The sequence below is a fragment of the Mesoplodon densirostris genome, chromosome 19 (genome assembly GCF_025265405.1).
Source record: "Mesoplodon densirostris isolate mMesDen1 chromosome 19, mMesDen1 primary haplotype, whole genome shotgun sequence".
Taxonomy (NCBI): Eukaryota; Metazoa; Chordata; class Mammalia; order Artiodactyla; family Ziphiidae; genus Mesoplodon; species Mesoplodon densirostris.
Window position 1 is genome coordinate 9,018,572 of NC_082679.1, and position 17,823 is coordinate 9,036,394.

A 17,823-nucleotide genomic window follows, 5' to 3' on the forward strand; every position below is an offset into this window, starting at 1 on the left:
ATAGGCCCATCAACGGATGAAAGGATAAATAAGATATTCTATGTCCACACAATCAATTCTTTTTCAACCATAAAAAGAAAGAAGCATTGATATGTACTAGAACGTGGATGAACTCTGAAAACGTATGCTGACTGACAGAAGCCAGTCATAAAAGACCACGTTTTGTATGATTCTATTTATATGAAATTTCCAGAAGAGGCAGATCCCTGTTGACAGAAAGTAAATTAATGATTGGGAAGGGTCGCGGAGAATGGGCTTTGGAGGTTGATAGCCAGAGGGTACAGGGCTTCTTTTCGAGGTGATGAAAATGTTCTAAAATTGGTTGTGGTGATGGTTGCACAACTCCATGAACATACGAAAAATCATTGAATTGTACACTTTTTTTTTGTCTTTTCTATTTTTGTTTTTGTTTTTTGGGGCTTTTTAAAAAAGATTTAATTTTATTTATTTTTTTGGCTGTGTTGGGTCTTTGTTGCTGCGCGCGGGCTTTCTCTAGTTGCGTCAAGTGGGGGCTACTCTTAGTTGCGGTGTGCGGGCTTCTCATTGCGGTGGCTTCTCTTGTTGTGGAGCACGGCCTCTAGGCCTGTGGGCTTCAGTAGTTGTGGCACGCACGGACTCAGTAGTTGTGGCATGCGGGCTTCAGTAGTTGTGGCTCTCGGGCTCTAGAGTGCAGGCTCAGTAGTTGTGGCGCACAAGGCTTAGTTGCTCCGCGGCATGTGGATCTTCCAGGACCAGGGCTCGAACCCGTGTCCCCTGCATTGGCAGGTGGATTCTCATCCACTGCGCCACGGGGAAGTCCCTGTATTTTTGAATTGTATGCTTTAACTGGACTTATTGAATGCTATGTGATTTATAGCTTAATAATGCTTAATCACAATAATGAATGAATAAATGAGTAAAATAAATAAATAAAATTTACCTTGCAGTTACAAACAGAAAAACAAAACCCCAAACCCCAGCATGTTACTGTTTACAGTGGCTTTATTCATAAGCACCCCAAATCGGAAACAATCCAAATGTCCTTCAACAACTAAATGGATAAACAAACTGCGGTCCATCCAGGCGATGGACGATTCTTCAGCATGGGTAAGGAAAGCAGCTGATACATTCAACAACGTGGATGAATCTCAAATCTCAAATCTTTATGCTGAGGGAGAAAAGCCAAACCTGGAAGGCTACATGCTGTGTAATTCCATCATACGACATTGTTATAAAAGCGAAGTGACTGGGAATTCCCTGGTGGTCCAGTGGTTAGGACTCTGCACTTTCACTGCCAAGGGCCTGGGTTCAATCCCCAGTCAGGGAACTAAGATACTGCAAGATGTGTGGCGAGGCCAAAAAAAAAAAAAAAAAGCCAAGTGACTGAGGACAGATCAGGGGTTTCCAGGGGCTGGGAGTGAGCTGGGGGCTCAGTCAAAGCGGAGCATGAGGGAACTTTTGAGGGGTGATGGAATTCTTCCATATCTCCATTGTGAGGGTGGTTATCTGACCTTCTGCCCTTTCAAAGCTAATGGAAGTGTCCACTAAAAAGGGTGAATTTTAGTATATGCACCTTATACTCCCATCGTCTGACAAAAATGCTTCTGAAGCCCAAATATTTATCAACTGATGAATGGATAAGCAAAATCTGGTATATCCATACAAGAGAGTATTATCCAGCCATTGAAAGGAATGAAGTTCTGGGAATTACCTGGCAGTCCAGTGGTTAGGACTCTGCACTTCCACTGCAGGGGGCACTGGTTCAATCCCTGGTCCAGGAACTAAGATCACACATGCCAGCACATTAGAAAAAAAAAAAAAAAAATTAAAAAGGAAGGAATGAAGTTCTGATGCGTTCTACGACATGGATGAACCTTAAAAACATTATGTCAAGTGAAAGAAGCCAGACACAAGAAGCCACAGAATGTATGATTCCATGTAGTATAGAAAATATCTAGAATAGGCAACTCCCTAGATACAGAAAGTGCATTAGTGGTTGTCAGGGGCTGGGTTGATGGGGGAGGAATGGGGAGTCACTGTTTAACACACACAGGGTTTCCTTTTTCGGCCGATGAAAATGTTCTGGAGCTGGATAGTGATGATGGTTGCACAATCTAGTGACTATATGAAAAACGACTGAATCACTCACTTTAAAAAGGTGAATTTGGGAGACTTCCCTGGCGGCGCAGTGGTTAAGAATCTGCCTGCCAATGCAGGGGACATGGGTTCGATCCCTGGTTCAGGAAGATCCCACATGCCACGGAGCAACTAAGCCCGTGCGCCACAAATACTGAGCCTGCGCTCTAGAGCCGTGAGCCACAACTACTGAGCCCATGTGCTGTAACTACTGAAGCCCACGCGCCTAGAGCCAATGCTCCGCAACAAGAGAAGCCACAGCAATAAGAAGCCCATGCACCACAACGAAGTGTAGCCCCCTCTCTCTGCAACTAGAGAAAGTCCGCGCACAGCAATGAAGACCCAACGCAGCCAAAAATCAATCAATCAATCAATAAAAAAAATTTTTTTAAAAAGGTGAATTTGGGGAATTCCCTAGTGGTCCAATGGTTAGGACTCAGCACTTTCACTGCAGGGGCCCGGCTTCGATCCCCGGTTAAAAAAAAAGGTGAATTTTATGTGGTATATATATACAATGGAATACTACCCAGCCAATACAAAGAATGAAATAATGCCATTTGCTGCAACATGGATGGACCTAGAGATTATCATACTAAGCGAAGTAAGTCAGACAGGGAAAGACAAGTATCATGATATCACTTATATGTGGAATCTAAAATATGATGCAAATGAACATATCTACAAAGCAAAAGCTGACTCACAGACATAGAGAACAGACTTGTAGTTGCCAAGGGGGAGGGGGTGGGGGAGGGAAGGACTGGGAGTTTGGGGTTAGCGGATGCAAACTATTACAATGAGATGGAGGGGCAACAGGGTCCTACTCTGTAGCTCAGGGAACTATATTCAATATCCTGTGATAGGGACTTCCCTGGTGGCGCAGTGATTAAGACTCTATGCTCCTGATGCAAAGGGCCAGCAGTTCGATATCGGGTCAGGGAACTGGATCCCACATGCATGCCACAACTAAGAGTTCGCATGCCGCAACTAAGAGTTCACATGCCACAACTAAGGAGTCCACGTGCCGCAACTAAGACCAGGTGCAACCAAATAAATAAATATTAAAAAATATATACCCTGTGATAAACCATGGTGGAGGAGAATATGAAAAAGTATATATATATGTATGTAGCTGAGTCACTTTGCTGTACAGCAGAAATTAAACACAGCATTGTAGATCAACTATACGTTAATAAAAATTATTTTAAAAAGGTGAATTTACAGTATGTATATTTCAAAAAACAAAACAAAACAAACAAAAAAGCTGAGCAGTCAAATAGGAGAAGTGCTGAGAACAAGCCACTGGATTTGGTAAGGTGCGGGTCAGAGGGGCCGGTGGAGGGATGAAACCCACAGGAGTGGCTACCAGAGAGGCGGGGTGGGGGGCGGGGAGGAATGGGGCGCAAACCCCGATCAACCCCTTGGAGGAAGTTTTGCTATAAAAGACGGAAATAGAGCAGTGGCTGGAAGGGAAGGGCATCGTGCGGGGTCAAGGAGACGGGGATTGTGCTTTTTTTTTTTTTTTTTGAAATAGACAATATTGCAGCATGTTTCATGCAGTTGGGAATGGTGCAACTGGCAAGGGGGACTTGAAAATGCAGGAAAGTGTCAAGGGTTGGGGAGGAACAAAGGGGGGATCCAGGCAACGAGGGGACATGGGCTCATTCCTAGGATCAGTTGGGAAGGCAGGGTGGGCGGGCACCGAAGCAGGTGGAGGTGGTGTTGGAATTCACACAGTTCTTTCTCTGATGGAGTCTATCTCCACCTTGACATGGGAAGCAAGGCCATTGGCTGAGAGGGAGAGGGGCGGCTACCACCAGGGCCAGTCCCCCTGAGACTGAATAGGGTGGTGGAACTTGTGAGGTGGAGCCCAACCTCCGCTTCCACTCCACTTCAGCTCGTTGTTGCCATGTGGAAAGATGGGCCCAGTATGGCTGGATCTGATTTTTCAAGAGACATTGGTGGGACTTCCCTAGTGATCCGGTGGTTAAGACTCTGTGCTCCCAATGCAGTGGGCACAGGTTCAGTCCTTGGTCGGGGATCCCGCATGCCGCACAGCCAAAGGAAAAAAAAAGACATTGACAATCTAGAGGGTTTTTAAATTATTATTTTATTATTAATTTTTTTTGTGGTACGCGGGCCTCTCACTGCTGTGGCCTCTCCCGCTGCGGAGCACAGGCTCCGGATGCGCAGGCTCAGCGGCCATGGCTCACGGGCCCAGCCGCTCCGCGGCATGTGGGATCTTCCTGGACCGGGGCACGAACCCGTGTCCCCTGCATCGGCAGGCAGACTCTCAACCACTGTGCCACCAGGGAAACCCAATTATTATTTTTTTAACTAAAAATTTTTAATTGAAGTATGGTTGATTTTCAACAACCTAGAGGTTTTTTTAATGTGAAATCCTCTCGTGTTTTAATGTTTGCTTAAAAAAAAAATTTTTTTTTTAAAGAAAACACGTCCAGTGGTTAGACTGAGCCATGTGTTTGCAGTCCCTGGTGCAAGTGGACTAAAGCAGAAGCCAGACTTAGCTCTGGGCTTTCAAGGAAGTCCAGTGTTTAACTGGGAGACACAGAGGAACTTGAGAAAACCACCAAATGAGGAAGCTGCTGAAATGTTATTGGCCGGGCTGCTCCAGGCTCCACAGGTTCTAAGTTTTTTTTGTTTTTTAAAAAATCTATTTATTTTATTTATTTTATTTTTGGCTGTGTTGGGTCTTCGTTGCTGCACACGGGCTTTCTCTAGTTTAGGCGAGCGGGGGCTACTCTTCGTTGTGGTGCACGGGCTTCTCATTTTGATGGCTTCTCTTGTTGCAGAGCACGGGCTCTAGGCGCCCAGGCTTCAGTAGTTGTAGCACGCGGGCTCAGTAGTTGTGGCGCACAGGCTTAGTTGCTCCGCAGCATGTGGGATCTTCCCGGACCAGGGCTCGAACCCATGACCCCTGCATTGGCAGGCGGATTCTTAACCACTGCACCACCAAGGAAGCCCTGTTCTAAGGTTTTTAAAGGCATCATCCCACTTAATCTTCAGAACGATGCGGCCAAGTATAATAGCTATTGGCATTATCGTTGCCATTGCCAGGATGAGCTTCTCTTTGCAGATAAGGAAACTCTGGTTCCGAGAGGAAAGACCCTTTGCCCAAAGACACGCAGTAGGATGAGACTGGAATGCTGGAGGCAGGTTGTTTCTGTTCTCTTTGAGGGGACAGATGTTGGAGAGGGATCCCCCAAAAGGTAAGAAAGGAAGTAGGAAAGAATTTCAGAGATAGAGTGAGATTTATCTTATAGTTAATGTAATTCCTCTCAGTAGTCACCCTCACCCCACCAAAAACAAGCTCTCCATTTTTTTTTTTTTTCTTAATTTTTTTTTTTTTTTGCGGTACGTGGGCCTCTCACCGCTGTGGCTTCTCCCGTTGCGGAGCACAGACTCCGGACGCGCAGGCTCAGCGGCCATGGCTCACAGGCCCAGCCGCTCCGCGGCATGTGGGATCCTCCCGGACCGGGGCACGAACCCATATCCCCTGCATTGGCAGACGGACTCTCAACCACTGCGCCACCAGGGAAGGCCCCCAAACTCTCCATTCTTAAGAAACTGATTATCAAGTTTATGTTGTGTTATGGTTTGAATTTGAATTTGGAGTCCCCCCTCCATCACCTCAGAATATAACCTCATTTGGAGATGAGGTCTGTTTTTTTGTTATGTTTTTTTTGGCTGTACCACACGGCATGTAGGATCTTAGTTCCCCAACCAGGGATGGAACCTGTGCCCCCAGGGATGGAAACTGTGCCCCCTTGCAGTGGAAGCTTGGAGCCTTAACCATTGGACTGCCAGGGAAGTCCTGGACATTGCGTCTTTACAGAGGTGATCAAGTTAAAATGAGGCCATTAGAGTGGGCCCTAATCCAGTAGGACTGATGTCCTTTAAGAAGGGGAGATTTAGGGAATTGCCTGTGGTCCAGTGGTTAGGAGCTGGTGCTTTCATTGCCATGGCCCGAGTTCGGGGAACTAAGATCCTGCAAGGCAAATGCAAGACCTAAATAAATAAATAAATAAATTAATTAATTAATTAATTAATAATAAAAGAAAGGGAGATTTGGACACAGAGACAGGCTCAGAGGAAAGACAAAGCGAAGAGACACAGGGAGAAGATGGCCTTCTACAAACCAAGAAGAAAGGTCTGGAACAGATTCTCCCTTCCAGCCCTCAGAAGGAACCCACCCTGCTACACCTTGATCTTGGACTTCTAGCCTCCAGAACCATGAGCCAGTAAGTTTCTGTTGTTTTGGCTCCCAGTTTGTGGGACTTTCTTCAAGAGGCCTTAGGAAACGAATTCATGTTGGAAAACAAAGGGACAAGAAGAGGCAAGATAATCTTGAGGAAGAATATGAGAGGGCTTGCCTAAGCAGTCTTCCAGATCATTATTACTCAGCCTGAGCAACTAAGAGACCATGGTATTTGCATAATATTAGACGAGCAGATTAACAAAAAAAACAGAGGGCCCAGAAACAGACCCACGCATCCAAGGAGATCTGATACAAAACAGAGGTTGCCTTTCAGGTCATGGGGGCAAGGTGTGGGTTATCCATGTGGGGCGGGAGATCCAATCCCTACCTCACATCATACACAAAAGTCATCCCCGGTAGGTTGTAAGACAAAATACTTAGAAGAAAACATGAGAGAATAGTTTTATGACCTTGAGGTTAAGAAGGGCTGCTGCATTAAAAATAATTGTAATTATGGGACTTCCCTGGTGGTCCAGTTGTTAAGACTCCCCTGCTCCCAATGCAGGGGGCCCAGGTTCGATCCCTGGTCAGGGAACTAGATCCCACACACAGCACAGCCAATAATAATAGTAATAATAATAATAAATTCAGTTTTGAATGTATTCTTATATTCCAAATTCGATAGCTACAAAAATGGGTACAGTGAAAAAAATGTGCCCTTTAATACTTATCCCCCAACCACCTTGTTCCCTTCCTTGGAGTCAACTGGTATAACCAATTTTTTGTTATCCTTCCAGATATACATTATGCCTAGAGAAGCAATATGAACACACACACATGCACACACACCCCCTCCCCCACTCTTTTTTTTTTTTTTTTTCAATACGCGGGCCTCTGACTGTTGTGGCCTCTCCCATTGCGGAGCACAGGCTCCGGACGCACAGGCTTAGCGGCCATGGCTCACGGGCCCAGCCGCTCCGCAGCATGTGGGATCTTCCCGGACCGGGGCACGAACCTGTGTCCCCTGCATTGGCAGGCAGACTCTCAACCACTGCACCACCAGGAAAGCCCTCCCCCACTCTTTTAATGCAAACGATGGCATATTGATCACACAATTTCTTCACCTTGGAGATGATTCCAAAGGAGTAGGTAAAGAACTTTGTTATTCCTTTAGCAGTGTGTGTGGTAGAGAAAGATTTCTTAGGATACAAAAAGTACTAACCATAAAATAAAAGACTGCATTAAAAGTAAAACCTCTGGGCATCAAAAGATCCCAAAAACAAAATGAAAAGATGAGCCACAAGTTGTGAGAAGATATTTACAACACATGTAACTGACAGAGGGATTCATATCCACAATATATAAAGAACTCCTACAAATCAATAAGAAAACGACAAAGAGCAGAATGGGAAAATGTGCAAAAGAGGGAGGGGAAAACAGCTTCAGAAGTCCTGGAAGATGGGGAAAGGGGGCAGGTTATGCACATGGGGTGGGAGACTGGATCTCTACCTCAAGCCACACACTCAAAATAGCTGAGATGTGGCCCATCAGTTGTAGTTATCAGTGACCTGAGTGAAGGAGGGCCTGGCAGAAGAGTGTGGGAGCCTCAGTAACACAGCTGAGAGTGAATTCAAGGTGGAGATGGGAGAGATTATTTCTTTCTGGCCTGGGGAAGGGAGAGGCCGGCCCAGCCCAGAGGGAGAATGTTAGGTGAAAGACTGGCTCCATGCCTGACACCTGCCTGAGTCTTGTCGAGGTTGGGTCAGCCTTGCCTTTCCTTCTCTGTGATGCAATCCTGCCCTTGTCTGACAACATCCTCTTTATTTATTTATTTTTTTGATATCTTTATTGGAGTATAATGGCTTTACAATGTTGGTTAGTTTCTGCTGTACAACAAAGTGAATCAGCTATATGTATACATACATCCCCATATCCCCTCCCACTTGAGCCTCCCTCCCATCCTCCCTATCCCACCCCTCTAGGTCGTCACAAAGCAATGAGCTGATCTCCCTGTGCTGTGCAGCAGCTTCCCACTAGCCATCCATTTTACATTTGGTAGTGTATATATGTCAGTACTACTCTCTCATGTTGTCCCAGCTTCCCCTCCCGCCCCTGACGTGTCCTCAAGTCTGTTTTCTACATCTGTGTCTTTATTCCTGCCCTGCCACTAGGTTCATCAGTACTGTTTTTTTAGATTCCATATATATGTGTTAGCATACGGTATTTGTTTTTCTCTTGCTGACTTACTTCACTCTGTATGACAGACTCTAGGTCCATCCACCTCATTACAAATAATTCAATTTTGTTCCTTTTTATGGCTGAGTAATATTCCATTGTATATATGCACCACATCTTCTTTATCCATTCTTCTGTCGATGGACACTTAGGTTGCTTCCATGTCCTGGCTATTGTAAATAGTGCTGCAGTGAACATTGTAGTGCATGACTCTTTTTGAATTATGGTTTTCTCAGGGTATATGCCCTGTAATGGGATTGCTGGGTCGTATGGTAGTTCTATTTTTAGTTTTTTAAGGAACCTCCATGCTGTCCTCTGTAGTGGCTCTTATTAATTTACATTCCCACCAACAGTGCAGGAGGGTTCCCTTTTCTCCACACCCTCTCCAGCGTTTATGACAACATCCTCTTTAACTGACATAGTACAGGTCGGGCACTTTCTCATGTGTGGCTGGGAGCTGAGTGCTCTGAGTACCCTATTTCCTTCAGTGGCATGGAGACCACCATCCTTCCAGGTGCTTAGGCCGGAAACTTTGAAGGGATCCATGTGTCTTCTCTGCTTCTCACACCTCACGTCCCAGCCAGCAGGAAATCCCGTTGGCTTGACCTTCAACATGTATCCAAAGTCTGACTCTCAAACTACCACCCTGGTCCAGCTGCCAGCATCTCCCACCCGGACTATGGCAGTCGCCTCCTTGCTGCTTCTGCCCTTGCCTGCAACAGAAAGTCCCCTGCCTGCTAGCAGAATCCTTCTACGGGAAGTGAATGATGTCACTTCCCTCCTCAAATTCCTCCTGTGGCTTCCGCCTCAGTCAGCACGACCCATGAGGTCCCTGTCCCCTTTCTAACCTCCTCTCTCCCCCTCCCCTTCACTCATTCTATGGCCTCATGGCTCTGCTTTGACCTTACCGGGCACGGTCCTGCCTCAGGGCCTTTGCACTTTCTGTTCCTCTGCCTGGGACCCCCTCCCCCCGGATATTTGTGTGGCTCATTTGCTCACCTCCTTCAGGTCTCTGCTCAAACGTCACCTCCTCAGTTGGGCCTTCCTGACCTCACCAAAGACAATAGTTATCCTTGTCTCCATACATCATATCACCATTTATCTCAGAACCTATTTTATTTCTTGATTTCTTCCCACTACATTTATTACCACTAGTCGTGGTAGATAGATAGATAGACAGTGTCATCACTAGAGTGTCAGCTCCACAGGGCAAGGACAGCTATCTTTTCACTGCTCTCTTTCATGCTGAAAAGGATAGATATTCAATAATCACACTTAATAGATACTCAATAAATAGTAAGTAAAAAAATGAACAAATAGCCCTAAAAGGTAGGTCCTATGACTATCCCTTTTTTTTTTTTTTTTTTTTTTTTTTTTTTTTTGCTGTACGCGGGCCTCTCACTGCCGTGGCCTCTCCCGTTGCGGAGCACAGGCTCCGGACACGCAGGCTCAGCGGCCATGGCTCACGGGCCCAGCCGCTCCACGGCATGTGGGATCCTCCCGGACCGGGGCACGAACCCGTGCCCCCTGCATTGGCAGGCAGACTCTCAACCACTGCGCCACCAGGGAAGCCCAACTATCCCATTTTGCTGATGAGGAGGCTGAGGGTGAAGTCACCCACCCAAGACCTTCCCACTTGTTGAGTTCTTACGGCAGGTCAGCCCTGGACACGCAGCCTCTCGAAGGAGGTCAGGACTGTCTCCCCGACTTGGCAGGTGAGGGACCCGAGGATCAGAGACGTGAAGTCACTTAGCTGGAGCCACACAGCCAGGAAGTTCTGGGATTGAAGGAGGTCTGTCAGCAGCCAGGGCTATCTTCTCGCCTTTACTGACTGGGGAGTCTCCGTGCCAAAGTCTTCATCGAAAGATTGAGCATCCTCTTGTCATGTGTTGTCGTTTTGAGTGTTTTTGTTTGTTTGTTTGTTTTTCGTTATCAACTCATTGGCTCACCCTGGGCCCTCTCTACCCCATCCAGTGTCCACCCCTGCATTTATTTTTGAAGCAAATCCCAGGAGTCATATCATCCGTGTGCACATTCCTTGGTGTCCAGGCAGCCTTAGAAGTGCTGACTCTTCAAACACGAGAATCATGAAATGACAGATTGGTCAGCCTCTGGAAGTGATGCCGTGATGTCCACGATGCTGGTTGACTTTTTGGAATTGATTAGAGTTGTGACCAACAGTGAAGTCACCAAAGCCAGACGGCCTGGGTTCAAAGCCAGCTTCCCCACTCACTGGCTGGCTGCACAGCCTTGGGAGCGAGCCTCAGTTTTCTCATCTGTCAAATGGGGGCAATAATAGCAGTCCCTACTACACAGGGCTATTGCGAGGGGTTAAATGAACGAATATGCACCAAGCACTTAGAACAGAACCTGCACTTAGTGAGAGCAAATATTTGTCTTTGAGATTTCAAATCCTTGAGCTATAAAACTCCCAGCAGTCATCTAAAACAAACACCAGAGCACAATTTCCTGTGGCACGATTAGTGAAGATGACTAAACCAGTATTTTGGTACATATTTTGAAAAATGCCAAAATGCTATTAGTAACACAAATATTTTAGTTTGAAAAAAAATAGATGGTGTTTGAACTCCATCTTCTCCACTCTGTTTCAGACCTTAAGAGTCAAGCCCGATCCATCAACTGATGAATGGATAAACAAAATGTGGTGGATCCATACAATGCAATATTATTCAGCCTTGAAAAGGAATGGAGTTCTGATCCATGCTACAACATGGATGAACCTTGCAAAGGTTATGCTAAGTGAAAGAAGCCAGACACAAAGACCACCTAGCACATAGCCTATGATTCCTTTTTTTTTTTTTTTTTGGCTGCACCTTGTGGTTTGCAGGATCTTATTTCCCGTGCCCAGGGATTGAACCCGTGTCCTTGGCAGTGAAAGTGCACAGTCCTAACCACTGGAACTCCAGGGAATTCCCTATGATTCCATTTATATGAAATCTCCAGTACAGGCAAATCCATAGAGACAGAAAATAGATTGGTGGTTGCCAAGGACTGGGAAGGATGGAGAGAGAGGGAAGTGATGGCTAAGGGGTGTGAGGTTTCTTTTGGGGGTAAAGAAAATGTTCTAAAATGGATTCTGGTGATGATTGCACAACTCTGTGAGTATATTAAAAACCATTGAATTGTACACTTTTAAAAGGATTCCCCCAAAGATATATGCTATGTCAGTCCATTTATATAACATTCTTAACATGACAAAATTCTGGAAATGGAGAAGAGATTAGAGGTCCCCAGGGGTTAAGGAGGCGGGTGGGAGTAAAGAAAGTGGGCTTGGCTGTAAAAGGGCACCAGGCAGGATCCTTGGGATGGAAACGTCTGTCTCCTGACCACTTCAGTGTCAACATCCTGGATGTGGTACTGAACAGCCAGTCCTCATGGTTTACGGATTTCCTATTTGTGAAAGCAAATACAGAGAAATCCCAAAATCAATACTGGCGGCAATTTCGAGGTCATTTCCAGACATGCGCAGAGCGGCCAAAGAAACTGAGTCGCTCGACACACGCATTCCCAGCTGAGGTCGACCGAGGCAAGGCTCTGCCCGCTCAGTTCGGCTCCCACACTGTAAACAAACGTCCCTTTCACGGTCTATTTGGTGCCACGTTTTTCACATTTTTGTGCTTTTTGTTAGTGATTTTGCCGTTTAAAATGGCTCCCAAGCCCTAGTGCTGAGGTGCTGCTCAGTGTTCCGAAGAGCCAGAAGGCTGCGGTGTGCCTTGCGGAGAAAATGCGTAAGATTTTTATATGTTATATAAGCTTCCTTTAGGCGTGAGTGTAGTGTTGTTCGCCTGAGTTCAGTGTGAGCGAATCAACAATGTACATTACAGAAAGCATCTTTAAACAGAAAAACACATAAAACAAAGTTATGTATTGACGGGTTCAGAAAATGTTGTCACCAGAATTTCGCGGGAACCTAACTCCGTATTCCCCTAGGAGCGGTGGTTCAGTATTCACGAATTCAGCGTTTGCTGTAACTTTATAGAACACCACTGCCTCCAATAAGGAGAATCAACTGTAGTTTTTATAAGACGTTCCCATCAGGGAGACACCGGGTAAAAGGCACACAAGATCTCTTTGTATTTTTGCTTCAAAGTGCATGTGAATTTACAATGATCTCAGAAGAAAAAGTTCAATTAAAAAAAAAAGATGGGGGCGTGGGTGTGGGATGAACTGGGAGATTGAGATTGACATATATACACTAATATGTATAAAACAGATAACTGAAACTATACCCCCATTAAAAAAAAAAAAGGAAGCAATGCTTGGCCTCTCTGGTGAGCCAGGAAAAGTGACCCTTCACCAGTAAGATACTTGTAAGGTTTTTAGCAGCGAGGCATGAGGTCAGAAAGCTTTCTGAATGAGTGAGCCCGGTTCCTCTAAATTTTGAGGTAGTCTGCAACTCTCTGGGTGCAGCTCAAGGCCAATGATGCAAATGTCTGATTACCAAGAAATACTGAAGCACAAAATACCAGTGTTTTGGGGCTTCCCTGGTGGCGCAGTGGTTGAGAGTCCGCCTGCCGATGCAGGGGACGCGGGTTCGTGCCCTGGTCCGGGAAGATCCCACATGCCGCGAAGCGGCTGGGCCCGTGAGCCATGGCCGCTGAGCCTGCGCGTCCGAAGCCTGTGCTCCGCAACGGGAGAGGCCACAACAGTGAGAGGCCCGCGTACCGCAAAAAAAAAAAAAAAAAAACACAAAAAACCCCCCAGTATTTTGGTGATTGAAAATAGCATGCTATGAGACTTCCCTGGTGATCCAGTGGTTAAGACTCTGCGCTTCCACTGCAGGGGGTGAGGGTTGATCCCTGGTCGGGGAACTAAGATCCCACATGCAGCGCAGCACGGCTGAAAAAAAAAAGAAGCATGCTAGCCTGGAATACTGAAAACAGCTTTTGTAATCACTACACCACACACATACACACATACCCTGGTTTTGGAGATTTATCTATCTTTTCAACAAACACTCCCTGAGTACTTTCGGTATGCCCACCCTGTGCTGGGCACTGCTGGGGACCCAGAGGTGACCAAGATATTCCCAGTCCTGCCTTCATGGGGCTCATAGTCCAGTGGTGGAAACAGACCCATCCCAAATCTGGCAGGAGTGGAAGAGGGGAGCCCAGGATCCACTGAGGGATCCCAGAGTGGGTATTACATCCAGGTTGGAAGGAGAAATCGGAGAGGGCTTCCTGGAGGAGGGGGCATTTGAGCTGCACTATCAAGGATGAATAAACACAAGCCAAAGGGAAGAAGGATAAGGAAGGAGTTCCAGGAGAGGGGTGCAAATGTGCAAAAACCAGGAAGAAAAAGCATGTGGCATAATCTGGGGGAAACGACTGTATTTCTTTTTGGCTGCCGTATTATAAGAATAATAATAGCAAAGACTTAAAAAGCACCTACTAGTTTCCAGACTTTGTTCTAAGCACTTTGCACGAGCTAGCTCATTCATTCCTCACCATCACCCTATGAAGAGGGCCAAATTTATAGATGAAACAACAGAGGCACAGGGAAGGGTAAGTGATCCCACCAAGGTCATAGCACTGGTAAGCAGCTGACCTAGGAATCACTTGCAGGCCATCTGACTTTGAGTCTGGTCTTTGATGTTGTACTTTAGAAAGTGCAAAAGGCATGGGGAGAGGGGGGCTAAAGTGGTGAATGAGGGGAGAGGTGGAGTCATAGGCCATGGTAGGCAGTTTGAGCTTTGACTCAAGGGTACTGGGGAGCCATGGAAGCTTTTTTTTTTGACTGTGCATTGCAGCTTGCTGGATCTTAGTTCCCCAACCAGGGATTGAACCCAGGCCCACAGCAGTGAAAGTGCAGAGTCCTAACCACTGGACCACTAGGGAATTCCTGGAATAAACTTTTATTGAGGTATGTATTAGTTATCTGTTGCTGCATAACAAATTACCCCTATATTTAGCAACTGGAAGCAACAAATGTTTATTATCTCACACAGTTTCTGGGTGTAAGGAATCCAGGAGCAACTGAGCTGGGCAGTAGTGGCTTAGGGTCCCTTAAGAGACTGTGGTCATGTTGTTTGCTGGGACCACCATCATTCGAAGACTCAAGTGGGGCTGGAGATTGGCTCTCAAGGTCACTCAGGTGATGAATGGCAGGAAACCTCAGTTCCTCAGTGGCTGTGTCTGGACCCTTGAGCCTCTCCTGAGAGTCCTTATGACATGTGTTAAATTAATTAAACAAGGAAGCCATTAGACTGGGGTAGCTCAAATACATTAGCAGCCTACATAAGCAAACCCAAATATAAGTCCATAAATGCCTCAAGGTAATGTCGACTGAAGAAAAACACAACATAAAAGTTGCGAGTTATGTTTTATTCGGGGGCCTTACTGAAGATGGTAGCCCAGGAGACAGCCTCTCAGATAGCTCTGAGGAACTTCTCCAAAGAGGTAAGGGAGGAGCCAGCATATATAGGAATTTTTGCTGAAAAAAAAAAGTCCAACATGTAGTCAAGCATCAAAAGATTACTGCTAATCACAAAAAACCAGACATTTCAAGTTAGTGATTTTAGTGCTTTTCTAAGTATGGGAAGATGCAAGAGTCTGGTCTCATTGAAATTATTCCTTAGATAGGCATCTTAACTATCTAGGGCCAGTATCTTGTTTTTCTCCATCCTGAATTCCCCTCAGGGCTCACCATGGGGGTGGCTGCAGTGTCTGATGCATTGATGATGGGCAATATTCAATGTTTACTGGAATGGCAGGCAACATTCTTTGTTTTGTTTTCTATTAATTAATTAATTAATGGCTGCGTTGAGTCTTCGCTGCTGCACGTGGGCTTTCTCTAGTTGTGGCGAGTGGGGGCTACTCTTCGTTGTGGTGCGCGGGCTTCTCATCGTGGTGGCTTCTCTTGTTGTGGATTACGGGCTCTGGGTGCACGGGCTTCAGTAGTTGTGGCTTGTGGGCTCTAGAGCGCAGGCTCAGTAGTTGTGGCTCACGGGCTTAGTTGCTCCGCGGCATGTGGGATCTTCCCGGACCAGGGCTATAACCAGTGTCCCCTGCATTGGCAGGTGGATTCTTAACCACTGCACCACCAGGGAAGTCCCAACATTCTTTGTTTACTAAAGTGGCAGGCAACATTTTTTGTCCGAAGTAAGAATCAAAATCCAAGGGCAACCAATCACAGCCAATGAGCCTTTCCCAAATAAGGCAAATGCTTAAGCTACAGGCAATCAAATAATTTCCTTGCTTTGTTTCCGGGTCTTCTCTACAAAAGTCTTTCTCCAGCTCCTGTGGGTGGAGTGCTCCTAACCACTTCTAGTTTGGTATTGCCTGATTGGGATTGATTTTTGCTCGATTTCAACTGTTAAAAATTTTTATATGCCTCAGTTTTTCTCTTAACACACGGCAGCTGGATTCCTCCAGGGCAGGTGATGAGAGACAGAGGACCCAATATGGAAACTGCAATCTTTTTATAACCCGATCCAGGAAGCGACATACCTTTGGTTTTGCTATATTCTATTCATTGCAAGTTGAGTTACTAAACTCAGCTCTCACTCAAAGAGAGGGGGATTCAGCTACTTGACTTGAAGGGAGGATATTGTGCTATAATAAGACATGTGTTTGATCTTTGTCCCTGGTTCTGGCACAGAGCTCCTAAAACCCTTGGAAGTTCCTGAATGATAGAAGTGTCTTTTATTATCCATAAGGAACACCTTTGATCATCCCTGAGTTTATGCTGAGGTGACTTAGCATGGAGTCACCTCATAGCCTCAGGATGGAGCTGGTCACCAGAAAAATCAAGTGATCAGGAGCTTGGAACTTTCAGCCTCACTCACCCACCTCTGGGAATTGGGGGAAGAGGGGACTGGAGATGAAAGCTTTATAAAAACTGCCCCCCCACACCAGTTTACTTTCCATTTTAATTTAAGTGAATTTTCCATCAGTTCATTTTTTTCCTTTTTAATCACAAATAATATAATTTAAAGTTTTATATTGAGGATTTGGAAAAAGAAAGGCAACAGTCATCTCCTGGCTCACACTGTGAATCTATCTTTACTTTCACTGTCTAGGAGAAATGAGTAGTTTCAATATCAGTGGGGCATAATATGGAGTTTAAAACAGTAATGAAGTTCCCTGTGATTTCGTTTATTTGCTTCAATTTTAACTATTCTATCTTTACGTATCTGCAGATGTATCTTCTGAAAGATTTTACTTTGTTCACATCATGACCAAAGACCGTACTTGAAGGTTAGTTTTATTATAATTGTTAACTTCATGTCAGGGGAGTTTCTCTTTCCTGAGCAGAAAAATAGTTGCCATTCCCTTTATTTCGCAATGTTCTTTCTACAAGAACCATGTGATGGCATCTTGAGTTTAGATTCTGAAAGTCTCAGCATGGATTTTTGCTTGTGAAAACAAAATTTTATTGAACAGTGAAAGATGCGTAACCCAGTGTATGGCGATTTGTGGCTTTTCTGTCACAAACATTTACTAACTGTAGCAGTTTATTCACCTCAGGGACGTGGTGACATCTTACCATAAAGCTCCTCTGAGACGTTCTATTTTCTTCATCTCAAATCAATCCTCTCTTCTATAAAAACTCTGGAACGACAAGATCTGATGAGCTTCTGGGTTGGTGAACACATCCACATGCCTGGAGGTGACATATTCCAGTTCTATGGGGACAGAAGCTCCTATGCTTGGGACCCTTCTGGACCTCGCCCTGTGAATCTCTTCACCTGGCTGTTCATGTGTATTCTTTATAATATTCTTTATAATAAACTGGTGAATGCAAGTAGGTGTTTCCCTGAGCTTTGTGAGTCGTTTTAACAAGTGATCCACCAGAGGAAGGGGTTGATTTATAGGGAGTTGGTCAGAAGCACTGGTGACCACCTGGTTTTGTGATTGGGGATGGTCTTGTGGGACTGAGCTCTTAACCTATGGGATCTGAGATTATTTCCAGGTAGTTAGTGTCAGAATTGAGCTGAATTTGTAGGACACCCTATAAAAGAATGAGAAAGTAAGGACTTCCCTGGTGGCACAGTGGTAAAGAATCCGCCTGCCAATGCAGGGGACACGGGTTTGAGCCCTGGTCCGGGAAGATCCCACATGCCGCGGAGCAACTAAGCCCATGTGCCACAACTACTGAGCCTGTGCTCTAGAGCCCGTGAGCCACAACTACTGAGCCCATGTGCCACAACTACTGAAGCCCACGTGCCTAGAGCCCATGCTCCACAACAGGAGAAGCCACCACAATGAGAAGCCCAAGCACCACAATGAAGAGTA

General features: G+C 45.6%; 1 non-coding gene across 1 annotated transcript; it reads left to right on the forward strand.

The window, feature by feature from the left end:
- The first annotated feature begins 1,233 nt into the window (after nt 1-1,233).
- On the forward strand, nt 1,234-1,306 carry TRNAE-UUC (transfer RNA glutamic acid (anticodon UUC)). Its single transcript has one exon. It is a non-coding gene; the product is annotated as a tRNA-Glu (tRNA).
- Nucleotides 1,307-17,823: the final 16,517 nt, after the last annotated feature.